This window comes from Mus pahari, chromosome 14, assembly GCF_900095145.1.
Source record: "Mus pahari chromosome 14, PAHARI_EIJ_v1.1, whole genome shotgun sequence".
Lineage (NCBI taxonomy): Eukaryota > Metazoa > Chordata > Mammalia > Rodentia > Muridae > Mus > Mus pahari.
Genome location: NC_034603.1, coordinates 17,541,835 through 17,557,102, shown reverse-complemented (window position 1 = coordinate 17,557,102; position 15,268 = coordinate 17,541,835). Strand labels below are relative to the sequence as shown.

Below are 15,268 nucleotides of genomic sequence, written 5' to 3'. Positions count from 1 at the left end.
AAAAAAAAAAAAAAAAAAAGAGCACTTGTTGCTCTTGAAGAAGACCAGAGTTCAGATCCCAGAACTCACAAGGTAGCTCATAACCATCTACAACTCCAGTTCCAGGGGATTTGACTCCTTCTAACCTTTGAAGGCATCAAGAATGCATACCTACAAGTAGGCAAAACACTCACACACATAATATAGAAAAAAATAAATCTAAAAAAATGTAAGACACTTTATCTTTAATGTAATCATTAAATAAAATTGGATGCAGACAGTAGGTTAAAGTATACGTAGTAGCTGATTGATAGCCACTGAGGTATGTAAGAGAGAACATCCCAATTCGCAGGGAATACACAATGAAATCTTTAGGGGCAAAGGTCTATGAAAGATGACCTCAAGTAGTTCAGAACAGAAATTACCATAGCTACACAGAGTGAATGGAGCAAAGCATTAATAACAATGAATAATATCTATATTTCACTCTGAAGGGCCATTTTTATTCCTAAAATGTTTTTTCTTTTCAAAAAAGTTTCTTCATAAAATAAGGCAACATGGAGTCCATTTCCGGGTGACTTCATCCATTAGTATTGCCCCAGCTGGGGACATGCAGCCAGGGAAGCAGAGATGAGCGGGTTTACCTGAAACCCCTCAATCATATGCCTGCTCCTGCCAGGCTCTCGGAAGGGCCAGGACACAAGACTAAGCCTTGCTTGTACTTACCCCATTCTCCATCCTATCTAAAGCTTTGAGTCCCAGCTCTGCAGCCTCTGATCTGGGTCCTGTCTTTCCAAGCTCCTGACCATTAGTCTTCCTTCTAAAGCCAAGCACCCCCACAATCCATAAAATCTGCCATGTAGCAGAAACCTCAGGCCATTTCCTCTCAGCTGTGTCAGTACACTACTTTCTTGGGAGATGAGAGATGCATCAGTTGACAGGTCTCCTTCAGTCCCCTTCAGAATGTGGTCAATGTTGAAACTTTGCAAGAATTCCAAAGGCCAGGATTTCAGGATATTCCCCCAACTTCCTGCTTTCTAAACAGGTGACCAAGTAGACCTGAACTGTTTGTTATGAACATTGGTTTAAGCTGGAAGCTCCGATGTTGGCTCCGTGGCTAACCTCGTCTACCTGTGGCTTCTCTAAAGAACCTTCTGGTAGAAACAGAATCTTGAACACATTAATATTAAAAGCCATCAGAAGCTGCCACTGCCCACAGGAAAAAGATGAAAGCGTCTTAGTTTGACAGAAATGGGCTTCACAACAGTAGACTTTAATCCCAATTAAATGTGGTCTCATTTCCAATCACAAATGATGTGGATCCAATACAATAGCGGCAGAAGGCTGCTTATTTCCCAGTAACTACTGGTGCACACTGTTGTGTCTTTCTTTGCTCCTGAAATGTTACCCATGCCCCACCTAAGAACATTCACATCCTTAGGCCTATGACATCCCAGATACAAGCAGGCCTCCCGTGACTACTCTTCACTGCACTCTCTCCATGTTGTAACAGAATCCAAGACCGTGTGTCCTTAGCTCTTACCTCGCTCCTTAAGAAAAGAGGCTCTGTGTCCTCTACACCCACTACAGTGCTTGGTCCATGTGTACGGTGTGATGAGAGGTTGCATGAAGGACCATTTGTAGTATTAACTAAAGGAGGGAGAATGGCGATAGAAATAGCAGCCAAAGTGAAGAACAGCACTTTCCACAGATGCTGCCACACCTCCCCTCCTGTAAGCTCCTTATTCAGAATGATGGATGTCTTTCCTTGGGGGAGGAGGGAGCCCCACATTCCCTCCTTCTGATTCTGAGACCCTGTGACTCCTGTAAGTCATCTCCAAAAGACAGGACAGCTGAGTGTGATGGAGCGCACCTGTAATCTCAGCAAGGCTGCGCCAAATCCAGGCTACAGATCAAGGCAGGACATTGAGGGTATTCCAGCTGACGCCCAGCCAGAATCAACCACAAAGTATGAAAAGGACATACTTTCATGTGTGACATGAAAGCCCACGAAGTTTGGGATAACTCATTACAGCAGTCAGTCAGTCCTTGAAATCATGAGAAAATGGACCAGAATTCCTGAGAAGCAAGGTGAGAGCTCTCCAGACCTGCTGCTCCCTTCAGGTCCCCAGCCCCCGACTTGAAGACTACTGTACTCACACCCATCTCTTACCAGTATTTTTATTTGGGGGCAAATAACAAATTGCTTCAAAACTGTTTGGCTTAAAACTGTAACAATCACCTAGTTCCTCATCCAATATCAATAGCTGAAGAAGTTACAAAGTGGGGCACGGAGGGAAGGACCCACCTGTTTTAAGTTGGGACCTGGGGTTGGAAGACTCAAAAGCTAAGGCTAGCCTCCAGTAGACGTGTGCTTTATAACACATGCGTAATCTGATGTTGACGTTGACTGGGACACTCACTGGAGTCACCATCATGTGTTCCTTCATGCGGCGCAGGCTTCCTATGAATTCAGTGGTTGGGTTCCAAAGAGAAGGAAGTGCTCCAAGACTTCAACAACAAGGCCAGTTGAAGCCTTTTCTTTCGGCAGCCTTGGCTCACTTTTGCTTTATTCAGTTCCTAAGGAGACTGCTAGTTCCTACCATCCCTAAGAGAGAGAGATGAGGCGGCGAGCCGGCCCAGCTGTTAAAAGCACTTGCTGCTCTTCCTTAGGACCCGGGTTCGACTCCCAGACCTAGATGACGGCTCAGAACCCTCAGACACTCCAACTCAAACGGCCTCTTTAGGCCTTTGAAAACAACAGGCACGCAAGTGCTGCACAAGCATACATGCAGGCAAAACATGTATATGCACAAATATTTTTTACAAAGAGAAATGAACATGGAAAACCCTACCAGTGAGTGAGAAGAGGACAAAGTTAAACTGCAACAGCACTTATGAACAAGGCCACTCGAAAAACTCTTTTGCCATATTTTCCTTTTTAAAAGTCGAATATCCTAGGCTGGGCATGGTGGTACATGCGTTTGATCACAGCACTCCGGAGACAGAGGCAGGCAGATCTCTGTTGAGTTCAAGGCCAGCCTGGTCTACAGAGCAAACTCCAGGACAGCCAGGGCTACATAGAAAAATCCTGTCTCAAATACATACATGCATACATACATACATACCCGAAACAAAACAAACAAGAGCAAGCAAACAAATAACAAAATAAAATATCCATCAACCCTGACCTGAGTTTTTGATACATCGGTTATGAGATTTGCCTGTAATGTTCACACTCAAACCTTGCTTTCATGTTTCCAGTGTTTTTAGGACTCCTTTGAGGAAATTAGCAGGTGAACCCACACCACCACGCACAACAACATTTGCACCATGGTGGGGTGGGAACTGAGTCTCGGCCTACTGAAGGTTCAGTCAGTTGCCAGGTGGCTCTGGGCACGTCGTGCCAGTCCCTCTGGGGCTTTCTCACATTCTGATCTGAAGGAGTGCGTAAGAGCAGGCTCCTTTCTAAGACAGTACACATAGTGCAAGCTTGCCTACTACACCTGATGATCCTCTGGCCTCAGCCTGCAGAGTCCTGATGTTATAAGCGTGCACTAGCACATCTAGCTTCTAGCACTCTTGATTCTATGCTTGCCCCTTTGTCAAAGGTTGTTTCTTAAGCAACAAGTAAACAGCAAATAGTCAACTCCCAGCCAGGAGTAGTAGAGCAATCATTACTCTAGCCTTAAAACTAAGTCTTGAGATGGAAGAACCGTAATGAACCGTCCCTCCTGTTTCTGCTTTGCCAGTACGATAAAAAGCACAGCTTAAACAAGTACAGAGCACATAGTGTCCATCACAGATAACGGCTCTCTAAGTGAATTACTTTCTTGTTAGACTCTGTATGATGTACCAGGCTCCATAATTTCAGAGGGAAAGGAGAACTGAAAAGAAGTCCGGGTAGATATGCTAAATGATTCAAGAGTATAGAGGGTGAGACCTAGGAGGGACACAGACTATTCACCTGGGAACAGGTCAAAGAGAAACACAACGCTGCTGTAGCCTGGCACCAGACAGCCAGGCAAAGCCGTTGTTACCTGAAGAACCACTGCTTCAGTTCCTCCTCTGTAAACAGACAACTGACTTTGGTCTTCTCCACCGTCCTTGATGTCTGAATTAGAATGGCAATACCTTGATGTCCTAAGTAGAAAGTAAGTTTAACCTGTTGCAATGGCATGGAGTTTGAACACACTGTAATAGAGCCTTCTGAGAAACAGAAGCGCACATGTAATGCTGCCATTACTGGTGATCTCCATACTAAAAAGTCAAGGTCTAGTGACTGGAAACGGGAAGACACCAGAACCAAGGACGCTCCAGTCTAAATAGGATTAAAAATGACAGACAGTAAAGCTGGCCAGCAATATTATCAAGCACGAGAGTCATTACAGTAGCCAAGGTTAAGGAAAATGAAGCTCCACCAGAAGGCCACTCTTCCATGGAGAGACATCGAATGGGTGGGCCACAGTCCCTCGGAACCACATTTTGTACAATGGGGGGCTCTGCACCTCTTGGGAGCCCCCTGTTCCAAACATACTAGAAAGGAGGCTAGGGGAAAAAGTTTTCTTGCCAAATCACATATTTCAACATTGAGTCAAATTTTCCTTGTGGCTGAGCAAAAACCAGCCCTAGTAACTTATGAAGCCTGGACGCTGGGGTGAGGCTTACATAAAGTCCACTTTCCACTCCAGTCCCCCACTTCTTCAGGGCGACCCCATCTCTCCCCTGCCCCGCACCCAAGGTGCCCTCCTGCCGAGTTTCACAACAGCCCCTCCTGGAGAAGCCACCCTCCCTCCAGCAGCTGAAGGCCAGGAATCCTGTAGCTGTGCGTTAAGTTCCCACTTCCCCGCGTGGGGGAGACTGCGCGCTGCGCGGCCCCGGGCGGGCCCGCCACTCTGACCGCCCTGGCTTTGGAGCACACTCGGGACTCAGACCCGACTCCCCTAGCTGCGCGGCCTCCCTCCTCCGGGCTCCTTGTCCCCTTGGGCGAAGCCCCAGGACTGAGGACGCTGGCGTCCCCCCCGGCCCAGCTCACCGGATCCTCTCAACTCACCCCGCCTGGAACCAGGCTAGCCCGGGACCGGCAACACCCAGCGCTGGAGCGGCCTCGTCCGGTCTGGTTGGCCTTCCTGCTAGCCGGCAATGTGGTCCTTCCCCGGGAGGGCGGGGCGGCGCTCCCCAGCCCCTAGGCCCCTCTGTTGGTCCCCGCCCTGCCACGGGCGAGTCCGCGCTGGCCCCTCCTTCCCGGGCCTTCCTCTACTGCTGACTTCCTGATCACCGGTCAAGATCTAAACAACGGGTCTTCCCAAGTCCCCCAACTTCCAACGGCAGTGGTAGCAGAGATGTTTGTTTGGAGCCCTTTCCCTCTCAGTCGCAGCTCCAACCCCACTCACACCCTGAGCCTTGTCCAGTACAGACTTTTCCCAAGAGTGTCCCTTGCCCAGCCCAGTGAATCCAGAGCTTCACCGACTTTGAGGGGTGCGGCACTTGGTGGTGTCAGAAGCACTTCCTCAGCAAGAGCGTTCACCAACCCCGATACTAAGAACCTGGGAACCATTCCTATATGTAAGGGAAGTTGCAGACTCTTAGTTGAAAAACAAAAACAAAACAAAACAAAAAACCAGCAAGAGAGGGGTGAGGGTGGGCAAGCAACAAGTATTCGGTTTCAAAAGGGAAGCTAGGGAGGAAACACCTGCTGCCCAAGGTGGGTAAGAGCCAGCCCGCTGTTTCAATTCTTTCTTGTGTGTGTTTGTGTGTGTGTGTGTGCGCGCGCGCGCGCACCCCTTTATGGGTGGGGAAACCAAAGTTAGGCCTGTACACAGAACCTAGACCCTAAGGAGGGAAAGAATCGATCACGGGCTTTTGTAGTAACCCTAAAAATGAATGGGAGGCGGTGATGGAAACCCCGGGATCTATATTCCTTGGTATTTTAAAGCAAAAGAAATATGGAGGGGCCTGGGAGGGATAGGGAGACTCGTCAGGACCCAGCTGAGCAGAGTACTTGGTAAGGATTAACTCAATGGAGCCTTAAGCAGCCTGAGAGGGGGAGGAAAGGTGACAACCAGGGTCTGACTCAGATGTCAGCAGTGGCCCCAGAGCACAGACTATTTCTGAGATCTGAGCCCTGCATCCTTAGCAACTCACAGAAAGCCACATCTCACTGACTGGACCATTTTGGAATCAGAGATGTCTGGGAATCCCTTCTGTCCACTCACCTGGGTACCACAGCCCCACTCGCTCCCACATCCTGCTGTGCCTGACCCTCTGCATAAGCCTTGGCTCCCACCACCCTTGGATCTTTCACCCATGAGGGGAGCAGAACATCGCAGGCTGCTCAGCAAGTGACTTTTCAGAGGCCTTGCCAGTTGATTACTAGATCTACTTAACCTCAGACAGACCCTCCTACCTACAGACTTCACTACCTGTTGCAGAGCCCCAAGTTAACCAGGACTTTTAGGTATGTGTTTACTGAGTGACTATTCACTAACTTGTTTGTGCAAGGCACCAGGAACTATGCAGAAAGCAGGGAGTGCCTTAAGGGGCCTGTGGGGTGAAGAAGTAAAACAAAATTGTCAGGAGACCCTAGGTACAGAGCGGCCACTCCTTCCAAGCCTGTTTCCTTGGCCTCTCTGCCCACTCTCCCGGCATCTCCACAGAGTACAGCAGAGAGAGTCTGAGGCTTTGGGGCTATGGAAGCTGTTAAGTCGGAAGTCATAGCCAGATTTTAGATTTAGGCATTCCAGCTTCCAAACCTGGTACCCGAGTCCTTGTTGAGAAGGACTGCTGAGATGGCTTTGTGCCCAGGTGACAGGACACAGTGGGGCAGCAGAGAACCTTCACAGCAGCAGTTGGAACTCTGCCCTCGAGTAGAGGAAAAGGCTGACGCATGAGTGAGGAGGACCGAATGTGGCTATGGTGTGTGTATGCCCACTATTTCCAGACTGCACAGACTGTGACAGGAAAGTCAAGCCCATGCATGTGCCAAGAGAATGCCACTGTTTATATACTTTAGGCCTCTTTCTACTTCCTATAAAAAGGAATTAAGGGACTTATAGCCTTCACACTCAGTGCCAAAGTGTGAGGAAAAATGACCAAGTTCCCTGGATGTGTAAAAATTGGGAAACTGATACCTAGATACCCAAAATCTAAGGAGCGCAAATCACCTTCCTGGATAAAATCCATACATAGTGGGTACTGAAGTCGGTGAAGACGAAGCAGCTCAGGCCATGTCAGAGTGACTTTCCTGCCAAGACAGTCAGATAGGAAGCAGGTCAGAGCACAGTAACTCCCCACCGCATCCATCTCTGCAGCCTTTTGTTTAAACTGCAAGGCTCACAAAATGATCCCCAAATGCAAAAAGGCTACACCGTCTCTGGAAAAAAAAGAAAAAAAAGAAAAAGAAAAAAAAAAAAAGGCTACAACGTAGAATTTGGATTGAGTAAATTTTTAAACAAGGGTAATAGTATTTGGTCTAAGAAACAAGAATGTATCAGCACTGAGAGGCCTTGGGCTCCACAGGTTACACTAGGGAAGAAAGCAGGAAATGGGAGCTGCATATCTAGACTCTGTGGATGAGCCTCGGATCAGATTATGTGCAAATGGAAAAACAGGAAGATCTAGTCACAGGATAACAGAGAATTAAGAGGTAATATGCTTGCCTGCCTACTCTGCTACCACCAAAAAGGAACTTTAAAAAAAAAAAAAAATGTAAAAACTTCCAGGAAATCGCTCCTCACAAACTACAGCTTGGATACCTAAAAGTGTTTGCAGTTGGGAAAGGGCTCATGCTTTGAATTTCTGAAGAAACCTTGGCTTAAAGCCGTAAGAGGAAACAAGACCTAAGTGTTAAACTAGTGTTTAAGTTTCCTTTTTCATTCTTCCTAACATGTCTGTCCCAAACCACATAGTGATATAGAAAGAAACTCAAGCTTATTAACAGTATAGACACTGAGCAATGCCTCTGAAATCCTTCATTAGCTACCTGCGCTTCCTTTAGAATAAAGTAAGGTCTAAATAAATTCAGTTAAACATTTCCGCACAACGTGTGATTAAATTTATCACCTGTCCTGGCTAACAGCCTGCCACAATTGAGTGTGGTGGTACCCTAGCAATCTGCTGGTCCCATGAGAAGGCTCGAAAGAAAGGTCTGACAGAAGAGTCACAGGAGATGGGAGAGCTGGGCTCTGGCAGATGAAAGACTCTATATAGCTCATGTTAAAGAGGAGAGGACTTACCAGAGAGGCTGTGGGGCACCCGGTTCTCTCCCTGGCAGGCTGATGCTAAAGGCAACTGCACAAGTACTATCAGCATATGTCACGCCCCTCCAGTGAGCTCTTCCTGCTCAGGGCCTCCGTAGCTCCTCCTCGAACTAGAACAACAATCCCCACACTCTTCTTTTAAGAGAGAAAGCAGACAACAGACCTGACACTTTGAATGGCATCAGTCAGTGCAGCACACACACCTCCTCAGTACTCTGGATGCTTTAGGTACTCACGGGCCAGGAGGGGCTCCTCAGTAAGATGAGGAAGTCTTCTAGAACATATAGAACATATAACACCCTATAGGTGGCTCAGGAGGCATTGCCATAAGAAATCATGATCCCCATACATAAGCAAAGACTGGCTCCCGTGCATTTATTGAGTGGATGAAGGGAAGGTGACACATCCAACTATGATTCATACATAGAAGTCTGGTCTCTTAAGGAGTCCAGACAAGCTTCAGACAAGATAAACAGCTCAGAGCCAGAAGACCTATTCAGGGCAGACTTCTCAGGCTTCAGGCCACTGAGGAAAGACAGGGACTCCTATGACAAGAAGAACAGTCATTGTCTTCAGTGACTTCGATGTCCCTCTGTAATTGACTTACAGGCTCAATGAGTCTTGCTAGCACTGACCAGCGTATGCTACCTCAAATTCATACGCTGAGTCTCTTGCTTTTTGCTGTTGACATCATCACTAAGAAAAGCGGGCTAGGAATAAGTAAACTGAACTTCCAAAAAAACTTTCAAGCCAGGCGCAGGCAGGTACCAAGACTACTAAGAACAAACTTGCTTGGGTTATGAACCGAAAGAGAAATAAAAGCCCAAGAGATGTCAGTTTGGAGACAGTTGTCACCTGAGAGCAGATGGGATATGACAGAAAAGGTCCAGCACCCATTCCAAGTAATATAGTTCTGTCTTCTCACTAGCTCTTTAGACTTAAAACTTCTATCCCCAAAGGTGACAGGACCCCTCAATTTAAGTTTTCCTAAAACTGTCCACCTTTATATAACATGATAAAAACCATTGCCAGGCAGGCCTTCAATCAATATGTCTGCTGTGGCTCTAGCCAGCATGTTCATTCAATAAAAGAACGAACCTCCATTCAGAGCTTTTTCATGTGTGACAATACACGAGAAATCCAGTAAAGTCAATGTTGCCGTTTTATAAGTACAAGGCCCAGGGTACTTTCAAAATGTAAAATTATCCCATTTGTTCCTAGTAGCAACCTGACTGAAATATCTTCTAGTGTGAAGAGGACAGGACAGAGGTAATTATCATATCTCAAGTTGCACATTGACCAGGAAAGTCTGAGCTAGACCACAGATTTTACTGTTCCCCAAACTCAAGCTCTGTTTGTGTTCTTTCCAGGAGATTTCGTGACCTAAGCTTCCTTACTGCGGAAGGAAGGAGGCAGAGAGATGGTTTAGTAAGCTATCTAACCATTTCCTACCCTCCAGCTCCCTTCCCCACCTCCCCTGAAGTCTTCCTCGGTCAACAGATTCCCAAAAACAGAGCAGTCTGCATCGGCCAGAGGGATCCACTTCAGCCTTAGCCCAGACTGATTTGAAATCCTATTATCTCACTGGAGGAAAGGCTTTTAAAGGTAACTAATCCAACAGCCCTCCTGAAGCCCGATTTCCTTGCGGGCTCTCCTTGACCTAACCTCACCTCCCTAAACTCACAATCCTTAACCAGCTACTCACTGTACTGTCAGTGAGGAACAGGAAAGGAACAACTCTGGCCCCTTGAACGAGTGAAGCAGAGGTGACCATCAGGATAAGGGTTCTTATCAGGACACAGGTGCTGTGACTTCCGACATGGCTGCATTCCCAGACCTCTCTCATTCACCTTCCCTGTACAACAACAAGGTACTAAGTAATAAAGTAACAGAAACCTTACCTTTCTTTTCTTCTCTCTGTTGCTTCCCTGAAGATCATCAACCCTGCCCCGCCCCCACACCTAATACTTCATTTCCAAAACTGAGAATCAGATCCACCAAAGAAAGTACAGCTTCTCTCCACTTATCCAGGTCCAAAGTCCATGGCCACGTGGACCCTGATGGGGAGGAGTCTGGGGGGGGAAGGGGTGTGTCCGGGCCCCTCCCCCCCCACTGCTGACTTCAGTGTCCCTCCCAGGCGCGTGTTACATCCCTTCATCCAGCTGGCTTTTACAGCTCAGAGGCGAGTGGTAGAGAGATCGCAGGGATTATGCCATCTCTTGCTCAGACAAGAGAAGTCATCCACTGGTCCACTTGTGTTCTGCCGGGGCTTCAGGAGAAGAAACAGGCTTTAACACCAACATGGCCTCGGGAGGCTGATCTCTGTGGGAACCTGTGGAACATTTAAACAGTATGACACTCTAATCTAATACAAGCCCCAGTGGATTTCTAAGACTTCCATATTCACTACACTCCTTTGCCGTGTTCAGTCAACAAACTCTCTTGAGTACTCCACACAATTTGTATAAAAAGTACATCCTTCATGCACATACTGTATCCCCATCATTTTAAGCATATGTGTTTGTGTGTGTTTGTGTCATGCCTATTCTAGGTGTGGAAATGTTACCCAAAGTACTGTCACTATGGGAAGACTCTTCTAAAAAAAAAAAAAAAAATACAGAAAATAGGGTCTACTGTTCTCTAAAACACCAGTTACTAATCCTATCTCTCAAGCGTCTCTAAGAGTTCAGTGGCTTAATCGGCGCCTTTCACAGGCATTCCCTGCAACCCTCACCTCCCCCACGGTTTCCAAAACTATGCCAAGGATGCGATTCCCAATTTCTTTCAAACTCCTTCACAGGGCCACTCCCGAGAGCACTCTCCTGGAATATTTGAGGCCTGTGTCCGGTTTGTAATAGCCCCAATTTCTCAGTTTGGGAGCCCTCCCTGTTGCCCCATCCCCTGTCAGTACACGCGCGCGCGCGCGCACACACACACACACACACACACACACACACACACACATACATACAGACATATATGCATGGACCCCCCCCTCTTCCTGTAGGGGCGTGGCCGACACGACACCCCCCCCCCCAAGAACTTAACTCCTCCCACCCTTCCCTTCCAAACCCCGCGCTGAGCGCTCGGCGTTCTCACGGCACAGCGACACGGAGACCCTCCCTGTACTCAGAACCCTCCCTTCCGCTGCACCTAGGACTCAGTCCCTCCCTGCACGGGCTGCTTACCTGGGCCCCGCCCATCGGTCCGGGCTGGGAGCCTCCGCCCTCCCGGCTCCAGATCCAGGCCGGGGCCCGGTCCCTGCCGCCCGCAGGCCCCACCCCCTCGACCCCCTGCGGCCCGGCCCTCCCCCTCGCGCTCCTTCTCCCCTCCCACCAGACACCGCAGCCACTTCCGCCTGTCCTCCGGAAGTAGGTCCTGGGCAACCGCTGGCTCCCCACTTTCCCCCCCCCCTCCATCACCAAGGCCGACACCCCTCCAAGGCCGCCACGGGAGCACGGGAGGTGTGTGTCTGCACGCTGGGGCCGGCTGTACAGTGTTCACGAGGTGGAGGGTCGCCCCCTGAGAAGATGGAGCGGGGGTTGTGGGGGGCTCGGGGCGGGAGCCGTACACCAGGGGGCGGGGCGGAGGCCTAGAGCGGGAGCGTGCGTCACTCAGTGCGGCGCGGGAAGCAGCGCGCCTGCGCTGCCGGTCCTCCCGCCGGTCGCTGGCTTTGACGCTCCCGCCGCCAGAGGTGGCAGGAACTAGGGCGGAGAGTGGAGGCGGGACCTGTGTGGCTGCTCTGCCTCTATCCCAATGCCAGGAGGTCGCCTAGCAACTGCCTGGTTGAAGTAGCTTCTGAGGTCACGGACCCTTGTAGGCACTCTTTATGCTAGCACGCCAAAGCCTGTTCTAACCTGTCCCTGAGCTGAGCTGCCTGAGTAGCAGTGCGGGAAAGTTTGATTTCGTTCATCACTATTTTCCACTGCCTCGCTGGATGAGGTAGGACCTTTCCAAAAGGATGCAGAGCACTCGGTTACTGTTCACGGAACATGAATTTGTGTTGAGCTCTTTATAACTAGTATCTGAATATCCACCGGTCAGATCCCCAGATAGGATCTACTGGAGTCACAGAGGTTTAACGGAAGTTGTGAGATGTTAGAGCTGACAGGGTAACTGGCCAGATCGGTGACACTTGGTCACATGCTCATGCCTCTAACTAGTGCCAGTTGACTTAAAAGAATCAACTCTTAAGGCTGGAGAGAGGGATCTGCAGCTAAGAATACTTGCTACTCTTACAGAATTTGGCTATCTGCACCAACATGGCTGTTTAAAATCATCTGTGACTCCAGTTTTTGAGGATCTCGTACCCTCTTCTGCCTTTGGTCCACCAGGCAAGCATGCAGTGCACTTACATGCATTCAGACAAAACATTCACTCACATAAAACAAAAAATCTATTGAAAACTACCCTCAGGGCCAGACAGTGGTGGCACATGCCTTTAATCCCAGCACTTGGTAGGCAGAGGCAGGTGGATTTCTGAGTTCGAGGCCAGCCTGGTCTATAGCGTGAGTTCCAAGACAGCCAGAGCTACACAGAGAAACCGTGTCTCAAAAAAAAAAAAAAAAAAAAAGAACCAAAACAAAACAAAAAAACTACACTCAGAAGCACTGGACTTAGAAGACCAAATTACACTGTTGATTTTCCTAGAAACAATACACTTTACATCTAAGGATTCTAGTTTTTATTTTATTCAGTTCTGCCAGCAACCAGCTGCTATACTTGGAAAAGTTGCCAAAACTTTCTGTACTTCAATTTTCTCATAACTATGCTTAGAATACTGAAAGTCCCTCGCCTTGCTTACTTAGTGTGACCACTGATCTAATGCATAAGTGCTTAGAACTTCCCAGTCAGTGTCGTAAGGGCTCATGATATCTGTAACCATTCCTACGACGTATTTACAAACATTTCCATGTTTTGTTCTTTTAGAAACAGGGTTGCTGTCCGGAAGCTCACTGGGTAAACCAGGCTGTCCTCAAACTCAAGGAGATCCATCCTATCTCTTCTGGGATCGAAGATGTGCACCATCATGCCTGGCCTCTAATAATCTGACTGTTTTTAGAATATCTTTTACTTATCAGATAATTTCATACATGTATACAATGTGTCTTGATCATATTCACTCCTAACTCTTATGCTCTCTGGTCCCCTCCAGCCTGTCATCTTCCCACCTCCATTGTCTTTCTGTTTGTTTATTTGTAACTCACTGAGTCCTATTAGTGCTGGAATGTTTGCTAATTTTGTTGGCTTGATCATGAGCAGATGACTATCAGAATACTCAAATCCAGTTAGAAAATTCGTGGTTACCGCCATAACCTTCATGTCACAATTGAACCAGTGAGCATAATTATCAGACTCTGTTTCAGAAGGGAACCGTCTTACAAAGGGCATGTTTTGATTTCTTATTTATAATCTCCTTTTTCCTGGTCATCCTGTCTTCATGAGATTCCCTTTTTTATAATCTCCCTTTGAATGTGTAATCCATTAGTCATTGCACCATTTTCTAAAGTCATTCACTTCAGCAATTCCAGGTGGTAAGGATAGAATTTTCTAGAAGACTAAATTTCCCCTATTCTTTTTTCATGTTCTTTGTAGCTTTAAAAAAAAAAATGTTAATTTAGCTAGTGTTTCTACTTCAGATGTAGAACAACAGAGGATGGGACAAACCTAGACACCACAAAAGCTAAGGTGTAAAGCTAGAGACTTCATAGATGCTATGAAAAATCTGAGTGAAATCAGAATATTAAGCAACTTCTTGGGAATGTCACCCCTTGGATAGGACTGAGGCTATGTAAGTGCACTTAGAAAGTGAAGTCCCCTTGCCTCATGTCACCATGAAAGGTATATTTACTCTTCTGTGTCTTACCCTGACTTTTGTGTCTTTGAATTGTGATTTTTAATTTATTCTACTTTGGATGTTTCTTCCTAGTTAAATTATGTACTTCTTAAGAGTAGACATCCTATGTACGTTAAAACCCTCATCCTTATTCAATTTAATTAATATTTTACTGGCAGGCTCAGATGCTGCAATCTTTCTTTGTGGGCTCAAGAGATTAGGTTTCCCCTTCACCAAGCTAGGATACAGAAACCTACCTTTTCTCTTGCCAGAAGTCCTCATACAGAACGGATGGAACACGAGTGTGGAGACACTTTTAAAACTAGAGCTGATACATATCTATAATACTTGTGAGTGCACAGGCAGTAACCAGAAGAGCCAGGGTGCTGCGCACACTGAGGTTGAGGGGCAACACTTTCAGGCTTTTCCTGTCTGCAGACGGAGACTTGACCATCTGCTACCTGTGCTCTGTAACCTGGCTTCTATTCTTGGAGTTCTTAAAATATGACTGATAAGATAGAGAAAGCCAAGTATTTCTTAAACACAGCTCTTTACCCAGATAAGTTCTGGCTATAACATGCCTGTTTAAGTGTGAATTTGCATTTGCTCTTTCTGTGTTTCCTTAGACTGGCCCAAGTCAGAGTTGCCCTAATGATACAGTGAATAATGGAAGTCTTCACTCAGAACATTGGCTTTTCTAATACGGACTTTCTACTTGTGTGGGAGGATGACAGAAGGGAGAAGGTAGGAGAGGGGATAGACCAATCAAGCAACACCACCAGAAGTAGACATGTTTTGCCTTCAGGACATTTTAGGTCCTGTGAAGAGGGGAAACTTATTCTCAGAAATTGACAAACTAAAAATGTAAAAAGAGGTAATGGGAAGAAGTGTGTAGAGGACTATCTCTTGGGACAGAGTTCATCACCAACAACGTCTTGAAGGAAAATACCTCAGGTTTGAGAGAAATACACCCTTTACTTCAAATACAACCAAAGTCAAATGGAAATAGTTGTGTTTCTTAAATTCAGGAGCTTGGTTCTGATCCTAAATCCAGCGAGCAGTGCATCATTTGCCCTGAACAAATCACTTCTCTCTGCTTCTCCAAAACCTCTGTTTTGGAATCTTTTTTAAAGGCCAAAATAACCATTTTTTTCTTTTCTTTTTCTTTTTCTTTTTCTTTTTTTTTTTTTTTTTT

The 15,268-nt window shown here is 47.0% G+C and overlaps 1 protein-coding gene across 9 annotated transcripts in view; it reads right to left on the bottom strand.

Moving 5' to 3' along the window:
• Mgat1 (mannosyl (alpha-1,3-)-glycoprotein beta-1,2-N-acetylglucosaminyltransferase) overlaps positions 1 to 11,510 on the bottom strand; it is a 17,212-nt gene extending 5,702 nt beyond the window's left edge. The window contains exons 1-3 of one of the 9 annotated variants that reach the window (XM_029545832.1): positions 11,426 to 11,510; positions 10,139 to 10,569; positions 8,214 to 8,511 (exon numbers count right to left, since the gene is read on the bottom strand). The gene's annotated coding sequence lies outside the window, so the exon portion shown is untranslated. Of the gene's footprint in view, positions 1 to 4,019; positions 4,565 to 5,032; positions 5,961 to 7,142; positions 7,164 to 8,213; positions 8,512 to 10,138; positions 10,570 to 10,971; positions 11,106 to 11,309; positions 11,327 to 11,425 lie in introns of those variants that run through there. The other 8 variants (XM_029545835.1, XM_029545833.1, XM_029545838.1 and 5 more) reach the window with 8 other exon arrangements.
• Positions 11,511 to 15,268: the final 3,758 nt, after the last annotated feature.